Source organism: Dendropsophus ebraccatus, unplaced genomic scaffold (assembly GCF_027789765.1).
Source record: "Dendropsophus ebraccatus isolate aDenEbr1 unplaced genomic scaffold, aDenEbr1.pat pat_scaffold_469_ctg1, whole genome shotgun sequence".
In the NCBI taxonomy this organism is placed as follows: domain Eukaryota; kingdom Metazoa; phylum Chordata; class Amphibia; order Anura; family Hylidae; genus Dendropsophus; species Dendropsophus ebraccatus.
The window spans coordinates 85,001-92,500 of record NW_027210073.1 but is presented as its reverse complement, the minus strand read 5'-3'; positions in this window follow the sequence as shown (position 1 = coordinate 92,500).

Sequence of the window (7,500 nt, the reverse complement as noted above, 5' to 3'; positions counted from 1 at the left end):
GGGATTATAAGCCCGTTTCGGGCGAACCCCAAGGACCCGTCGCGGCCTGAGCCTCCCGCGCCGTCGCCGCTGCGCTTCCTGCGGGCGTCGACACCACCCCCGACCCCGCGAAGGGTAGGGGGGGTCCCCGCCGCTCTTCCCGGCCTATCGTCGGCCGGCCTGCCGTCGGCCTGCCGGAGTTCTGGGGGCCGCCTCGAACGGAGAGGGGTGAGCGCGGCCCTCTGTGGTGGTGTCATCGTCGGAGGCTACGTTTGGGGAGTCGAATGTGAGAGGCCGTCGCGGGGCTTGCCGGCGAGCTGCTCCGGAGAGGGGTGGGAAGCCCAGACCCTCGTCAGGGTCCGGGTCCGAGCCGCCGTCTCCGAAGGCTCCGCCGGCCGTCCCGGTCGGGAGAGGGCACCTCGATCTCGGATCTCGGATCTCGGCAAGCTCACCGGTGGAGGGAGGCGTAGTGGGCGGTCAGGGAGGGGGCCCGCGACCCACCCGGGGTGGGATATCGCGCGACCTTCCGGGCCCGTCGGGCGGGGACCGGGGTCCCCGGGGGCGCTGATCCGGGAGAGGGGAGGGAGACCCGCTCGCCTATGCCGGCACGGACTCCAAAGCCCGGCCGAGCGAGGGGTCTCTCCCCACCGGATGCCCCGTTGCCTTATCGATCGGGAGGACGTATGTAGCAAGGTTTCATAGCTCTTTCTCTGGCTCCTTTCCAAGTCCGGCGGCGCGGTAATCTAGTGGGGAGTCCCGCGACCGGAGCAGGCTAGCGGGTGGGAAAAGTGTGCCTCCGCGGTCCCCGTCCTTCTCCCGCCGCCGCCGCCGCCGCCTTGGGGTAAAAAAAAGAAAAAAAAAAAAAAAGAGACAAAGTCGGAAAGCTCCAGGACTTTGAGCGGCGATCCCTCTGTCCTTCTGCCGGCCTAGGCTTTCCACGTCGCGGCGTCCCTGAGAGAGGCTTGCCTACGCCTCTCTCACGGTTCTTCCGCGTGGTGGCGGAAACGAGGTCTTGCGAGGAGCGTCACCACCCCCATTTCTACGGCAGCTCCCTCGCATCCCTGCCGACTTCCTGGAACTCCGGGTCGGATCTGGCGTTCAAATCCGACCTCATTCCGGAGGTCTGCGGGTCCCTTTCCCCACTTTTCCCGCCGGCGGCGCTCCGAGGACCTCGGCCTGGGGTGGGGGGAAGGGCCGGTCCCGCACCTCCGGGGCTCTGGAGAGGGGACACCCGTCTGAACAGCTTCACTGAGCCCCGAGGATCCCCGCGGGGGCTCCCGATGTCGCCCGCCGGCTTCCCGAGGCCGCCGTGTCTCGGGTGCCGGGCTGGGCGCACCCTCGCCCGGCCGCGGCGGGGCACCGACGCCCGGCTCCCGCCGCCTCCTCCTCCTCCTCCTCCTCCTCCTCCTCCGCGGACCTCAGCCCAAGAAAAATGACAAAGTCCGGGAGCTCCGGCGGGGAGAGCGGGACGGCTTGGTCTCTGGTGCCGGGCAGGATGAACCCTTGCCCGGGCGCGACGGGGAACCTCCGCCCGCTGCCCGGCTCCGCTGGGGAACCGGAGCGGCGCTCTTGGCCTTGCGGGCCTGCGGTGAGCCTTCGCCGGCTACCGCTTTGCGCCGCTCCCCGTCGCCGGGTACCGGAGCGGCGCTCTTCTCTCCCCGGGCTTCTGGTGACTCTTGCCGGATGCCGAGAGCCTCCAAGTCCCGCCGGCGGGGACCGGAGCGGCGCGCTCGGCTCGCCCGGCCAGGGTGAGCCTCCGCCGGCTACAGCCTAGCGCCGCTCCCCGGCTGCGGGTACCGGAGCGGCGCTCTTCTCTCCCCGGGCCTCTGGTGACTCCCGCCGGATGCCAAGAGCCTCCAAGTCCCGCCGGCGGGTACCGGAGCGGCGCTCTTCTCCCCCCGGGCCTCTGGTGACTCCCGCCGGATGCCAAGAGCCTCCAAGTCCCGCCGGCGGGGACCGGAGCGGCGCTCTTCTCTCCCCGGGCTTCTGGTGACTCCTGCCGGATGCCAAGAGCCTCCAAGTCCCGCCGGCGGGGACCGGAGCGGCGCTCTTCTCTCCCCGGGCTTCTGGTGACTCCTGCCGGATGCCAAGAGCCTCCAAGTCCCGCCGGCGGGGACCGGAGAGGCGCGCTAGGCTTGGCCGCCTAGGTTGAGCCTCCGCCGCCTACCGCCAAGCGCCGCTCCCCGGCGGCGGGTACCGGAGCGGCGCTCTTCTCTCCCCGGGCCTCTGGTGACTCCCGCCGGATGCCAAGAGCCTCCAAGTCCCGCCGGCGGGTACCGGAGAGGCGCGCTCGGCTTGCCCGCCTAGGGTGAGCCTCCGCCGGCTACCGCCAAGCGCCGCTCCCCGGCGGCGGGTACCGGAGCGGCGCTCTTCTCTCCCCGGGCCTCTGGTGACTCCCGCCGGATGCCAAGAGCCTCCAAGTCCCGCCGGCGGGTACCGGAGCGGCGCTCTTCTCCCCCCGGGCCTCTGGTGACTCCCGCCGGATGCCAAGAGCCTCCAAGTCCCGCCGGCGGGGACCGGAGCGGCGCTCTTCTCTCCCCGGGCTTCTGGTGACTCCTGCCGGATGCCAAGAGCCTCCAAGACCCGCCGGCGGGGACCGGAGCGGCGCTCTTCTCTCCCCGGGCTTCTGGTGACTCCTGCCGGATGCCAAGAGCCTCCAAGTCCCGCCGGCGGGGACCGGAGCGGCGCTCTTCTCTCCCCGGGCTTCTGGTGACTCCTGCCGGATGCCAAGAGCCTCCAAGTCCCGCCGGCGGGGACCGGAGAGGCGCGCTAGGCTTGGCCGCCTAGGTTGAGCCTCCGCCGCCTACCGCCAAGCGCCGCTCCCCGTCGCCGGGTACCGGAGCGGCGCTCTTCTCTCCCCGGGCCTCTGGTGACTCCCGCCGGATGCCAAGAGCCTCCAAGTCCCGCCGGCGGGGACCGGAGCGGCGCTCTCCTCTCCCCGGGCTTCTGGTGACTCTTGCCGGATGCCGAGAGCCTCCAAGTCCCGCCGGCGGGGACCGGAGCGGCGCGCTCGGCTCGCCCGGCCAGGGTGAGCCTCCGCCGGCTACAGCCTAGCGCCGCTCCCCGGCTGCGGGTACCGGAGCGGCGCTCTTCTCTCCCCGGGCCTCTGGTGACTCCCGCCGGATGCCAAGAGCCTCCAAGTCCCGCCGGCGGGGACCGGAGCGGCGCTCTTCTCCCCCCGGGCCTCTGGTGACTCCCGCCGGATGCCAAGAGCCTCCAAGAGCCGGCGGCGGGTACCGGAGCGGCGCTCTTCTCTCCCCGGGCTTCTGGTGGCTCCCGCCGGATGCCAAGAGCCTCCAAGTCCCGCCGGCGGGTACCGGAGAGGCGCGCTCGGCTTGCCCGCCTAGGGTGAGCCTCCGCCGGCTACCGCCAAGCGCCGCTCCCCGGCGGCGGGTACCGGAGCGGCGCTCTTCTCTCCCCGGGCCTCTGGTGACTCCCGCCGGATGCCAAGAGCCTCCAAGTCCCGCCGGCGGGGACCGGAGCGGCGCTCTTCTCTCCCCGGGCTTCTGGTGACTCCTGCCGGATGCCAAGAGCCTCCAAGACCCGCCGGCGGGGACCGGAGCGGCGCTCTTCTCCCCCCGGGCCTCTGGTGACTCCCGCCGGATGCCAAGAGCCTCCAAGTCCCGCCGGCGGGGACCGGAGCGGCGCTCTTCTCTCCCCGGGCTTCTGGTGACTCCCGCCGGATGCCAAGAGCCTCCAAGTCCCGCCGGCGGGGACCGGAGCGGCGCTCTTCTCTCCCCGGGCCTCTGGTGACTCCCGCCGGATGCCAAGAGCCTCCAAGTCCCGCCGGCGGGGACCGGAGCGGCGCTCTTCTCTCCCCGGGCTTCTGGTGACTCCCGCCGGATGCCAAGAGCCTCCAAGTCCCGGCGGCGGGGACCGGAGCGGCGCTCTTCTCTCCCCGGGCTTCTGGTGACTCCCGCCGGATGCCAAGAGCCTCCAAGTCCCGCCGGCGGGGACCGGAGCGGCGCTCTTCTCTCCCCGGGCTTCTGGTGACTCCCGCCGGATGCCAACAGCCTCCAAGTCCCGCCGGCGGGGACCGGAGCGGCGCTCTTCTCTCCCCGGGCTTCTGGTGACTCCCGCCGGATGCCAAGAGCCTCCAAGTCCCGCCGGCGGGGACCGGAGCGGGCGCGCTCGGCATGCCCGGCCGCGGTGAGCCTCCGCCGGCTACCGCATGCCGCCGCTCCCCGCTGGATGGTACCGGAGCGGCGCTTTTTTGTGTCCGGGCTCGTGGAGGCTCCAGACGGCTGCCCCTGCACTCACAGTCCCGCCGGCGGGGACCGGAGCGGGCGCGCTCGGCGTGCCCGGCCGTGGTGAGCCTCCGCCGGCTACCGCATAGCGCCGCGCCCCGCTGAAACCTACCGGAGCGGCGCTCTTCTCTCCCCGGGCTTAGGAGCACCCTAGCCCGCATCCAAGGGCTTCCAGGGACCGCTGGGGAGAACCGGGACGGACCCGGACTCGTATCCGTCTTTGGTGCACCCTCGCCCGCATCCAAGGGCGTCCAGGGACCGCTGGGGAGAACCGGGACGGACACTGAATTGTATCCGACTTTGATGCACCCTCGCCCGCATCCAAGGGCGTCCAGGGACCGCTGGGGAGAACCGGACCGGACCCGGACTCGTAACCGACTTTGGTGCACCCTAGCCCGCATCCAAGGGCTTCCTGGGACCGCTGGGGAGAACCGGACCGGACCCGGACTTGTATCCGACTTTGGTGCACCCTGGCCCGCATCCAAGGGCCTCCAGGGACCGCTAGGGAGAACCGGACAAGACCCGGACTCGTATCCGACTTTGGTGCACCCTGGCCCGCATCCAAGGGCCTCCAGGGACCGCTATGGAGAACCGGACCGGACCCGGACTCGTATCCGACTTTGGTGCACCCTCGCCCGCATCCGAGGGCGTCCAGGGACCGCTGGGGAGAACCGGGACGGACACTGACTCGTACCCGACTTTAGTGCACCCTCGCCCGCATCCAAGGGCGTCCAGGGACCGCTGGGGAGAACCGGGACGGACACTGACTCGTACCCGACTTTGGTGCACCCTCGCCCGCATCCAAGGGCGTCCAGGGACCGCTGGGGAGAACCGGGACGGACACTGACTCGTACCCGACTTTGGTGCACCCTCGCCCGCATCCGAGGGCGTCCAGGGACCGCTGGGGAGAACCGGGACGGACCCGGACTCGTATCCGACTTTTAATGCACCTTAGCCCGCATCCGATGGCCTCCGAGGACCGCCGGGGGGGACGCCCGTCCCTTAGAGTAGGGCTGGCGGTGGCGGAAACGAGGTCTGGCGTCGAGTGTCACCGCCCCCGTTTTAGCGGGACGTCGCCGGAATGTGGCCGGGCTCCTGGAACTCCGGCCCGGGTAAAGCGTTCAAATCCGACCTCATCCCGGTTCTCTGACCGGGAGCTCCTCGAGGCTTTAGTCCGGGTCGGAGTTCCATGACCCCGGACGCGAGTGCCCCCGACAAGCCGGTCCCCGAATAGACTCTGCTGGAGCCCGGGATCGGCTCCCCACAGCGCCGGCGCCCGCTCCCCCGGTCCGGGACGGACCCGGACTCGTACCCGACTTTGGTGCACCCTCGCCCGCATCCAAGGGCGTCCAGGGACCGCTGGGGAGAACCGGGACGGACACTGACTTGTATCCGACTTTGGTGCACCCTCGCCCGCATCCAAGGGCGTCCAGGGACCGCTGGGGAGAACCGGGACGGACACTGACTCGTATCCGACTTTGGTGCACCCTGGCCCGCATCCGAGGGCGTCCGGGGACCGCTGGGGAGAACCGGGACGGACCCGGACTCGTATCCGACTTTGGTGCACCCTGGCCCGCATCCAAGGGCGTCCAGGGACCGCTAGGGAGAACCGGACAAGACCCGGACTCGTATCCGACTTTGGTGCACCCTGGCCCGCATCCAAGGGCCTCCAGGGACCGCTCGGGAGAACCGGGCCGGACCCGGACTCGTATCCGACTTTGGTGCACCCTCGCCCGCATCCGAGGGCGTCCAGGGACCGCTGGGGAGAACCGGGACGGACACGGACTCGTATCCGACTTTGGTGCACCCTGGCCCGCATCCGAGGGCGTCCGGGGACCGCTGGGGAGAACCGGGACGGACCCGGACTTGTATCCGACTTTGGTGCACCCTGGCCCGCATCCAAGGGCCTCCAGGGACCGCTAGGGAGAACCGGACCAGACCCGGACTTGTATCCGACTTTGGTGCACCCTGGCCCGCATCCAAGGGCCTCCAGGGACCGCTAGGGAGAACCGGGACGGACACTGACTCGTATCCGACTTTTAATGCACCTTAGCCCGCATCCGATGGCCTCCGGGGACCGCCGGGGGGGACGCCCGTCCCTTAGAGTAGGGCTGGCGGTGGCGGAAACGAGGTCTGGCGTCGAGTGTCACCGCCCCCGTTTTAGCGGGACGTCGCCGGAATGTGGCCGGGCTCCTGGAACTCCGGCCCGGGTAAAGCGGTCAAATCCGACCTCATTCCGGTTCTCTGACCGGGAGCTCCTCGCGGCTTTAGTCCGTGCCGGAGTTCCAGGACCCCGGCCGCGGGTGCCTCTCACACACCGGTCCCCGCAACGGCCCTTCCGGAGCCCCGAGGCGGCCCGGCCCCGCGCCGGCGCCCGGTCCCCCGGCCCGGTTCTCGCCCCGGGACCTGCCGGGGAGCCGTGCCCGGGCCGGAGTTCCAGGACGCCGGCGTGGGGACCCCGCCATCCACCGGTTCCCGTTCCCGATCTCCCGGAGCCCCGAGTCGGCCCGGCCCCGCGCCCCCGGCCCGGTTCTCCCCCCCCGGGAGCTGCCGGGGAGCTGTGCCCGGGCCGGAGTTCCAGGACGCCGGCGTGGGGACCCCGCCATCCACCGGTTCCCGTTCCCGATCTCCCGGAGCCCCGAGGCGGCCCGGCCCCGCGCCGCCGCCCGGTCCCCCCGGCCCGGTTCTCGCCCCGGGACCTGCCGGGGAGCTGTGCCCGGGCCGGAGCTCCAGGAGGCCGGCGTCGGGAGAGAAGTTTTCCCCGGCCGAAGCTAACAGTCAACGGCGGCCGCCGGCGGGGCTCCCATTGGCTGCCGCGCCCCGCGCGCCGGCCAATCCCCGCCGCCGGCGGGTGGTTCGAACCGGCCAATCGCGGCTCACTGCCCCGGATCGGCCGGGAGTCGCCGCTGGGCCCGTAACACAGCGCCATCTGCTGCGGAAATTGTAAAATACAAGGGGATGCATTCTGGAACGGATAAAATGCATACACCGCTTGTTCCTTGTTGAAGCCAAACAAAGTTAGGCGGCATTAATGTTGTGTGTTGACCTTGTACTTTGCCTGATGTCTTGCATTTTGTCCTTGTCAAATAAAACAATAATAAAATAAATGTTAAAGAGTCGAGCTGAGGCGAGGCAATACACTCCAGCATAAACATGGGCTGTCGAGCTGCAGCCAGGTCCTAGCCTGGAACGCTGTAGCGTGGCAGCTAAGGCGACGGCAGCGTAGGCGATGGCAGCTTAGGCGATGGCGGCACCGTAGGTGACGCCATCGCCT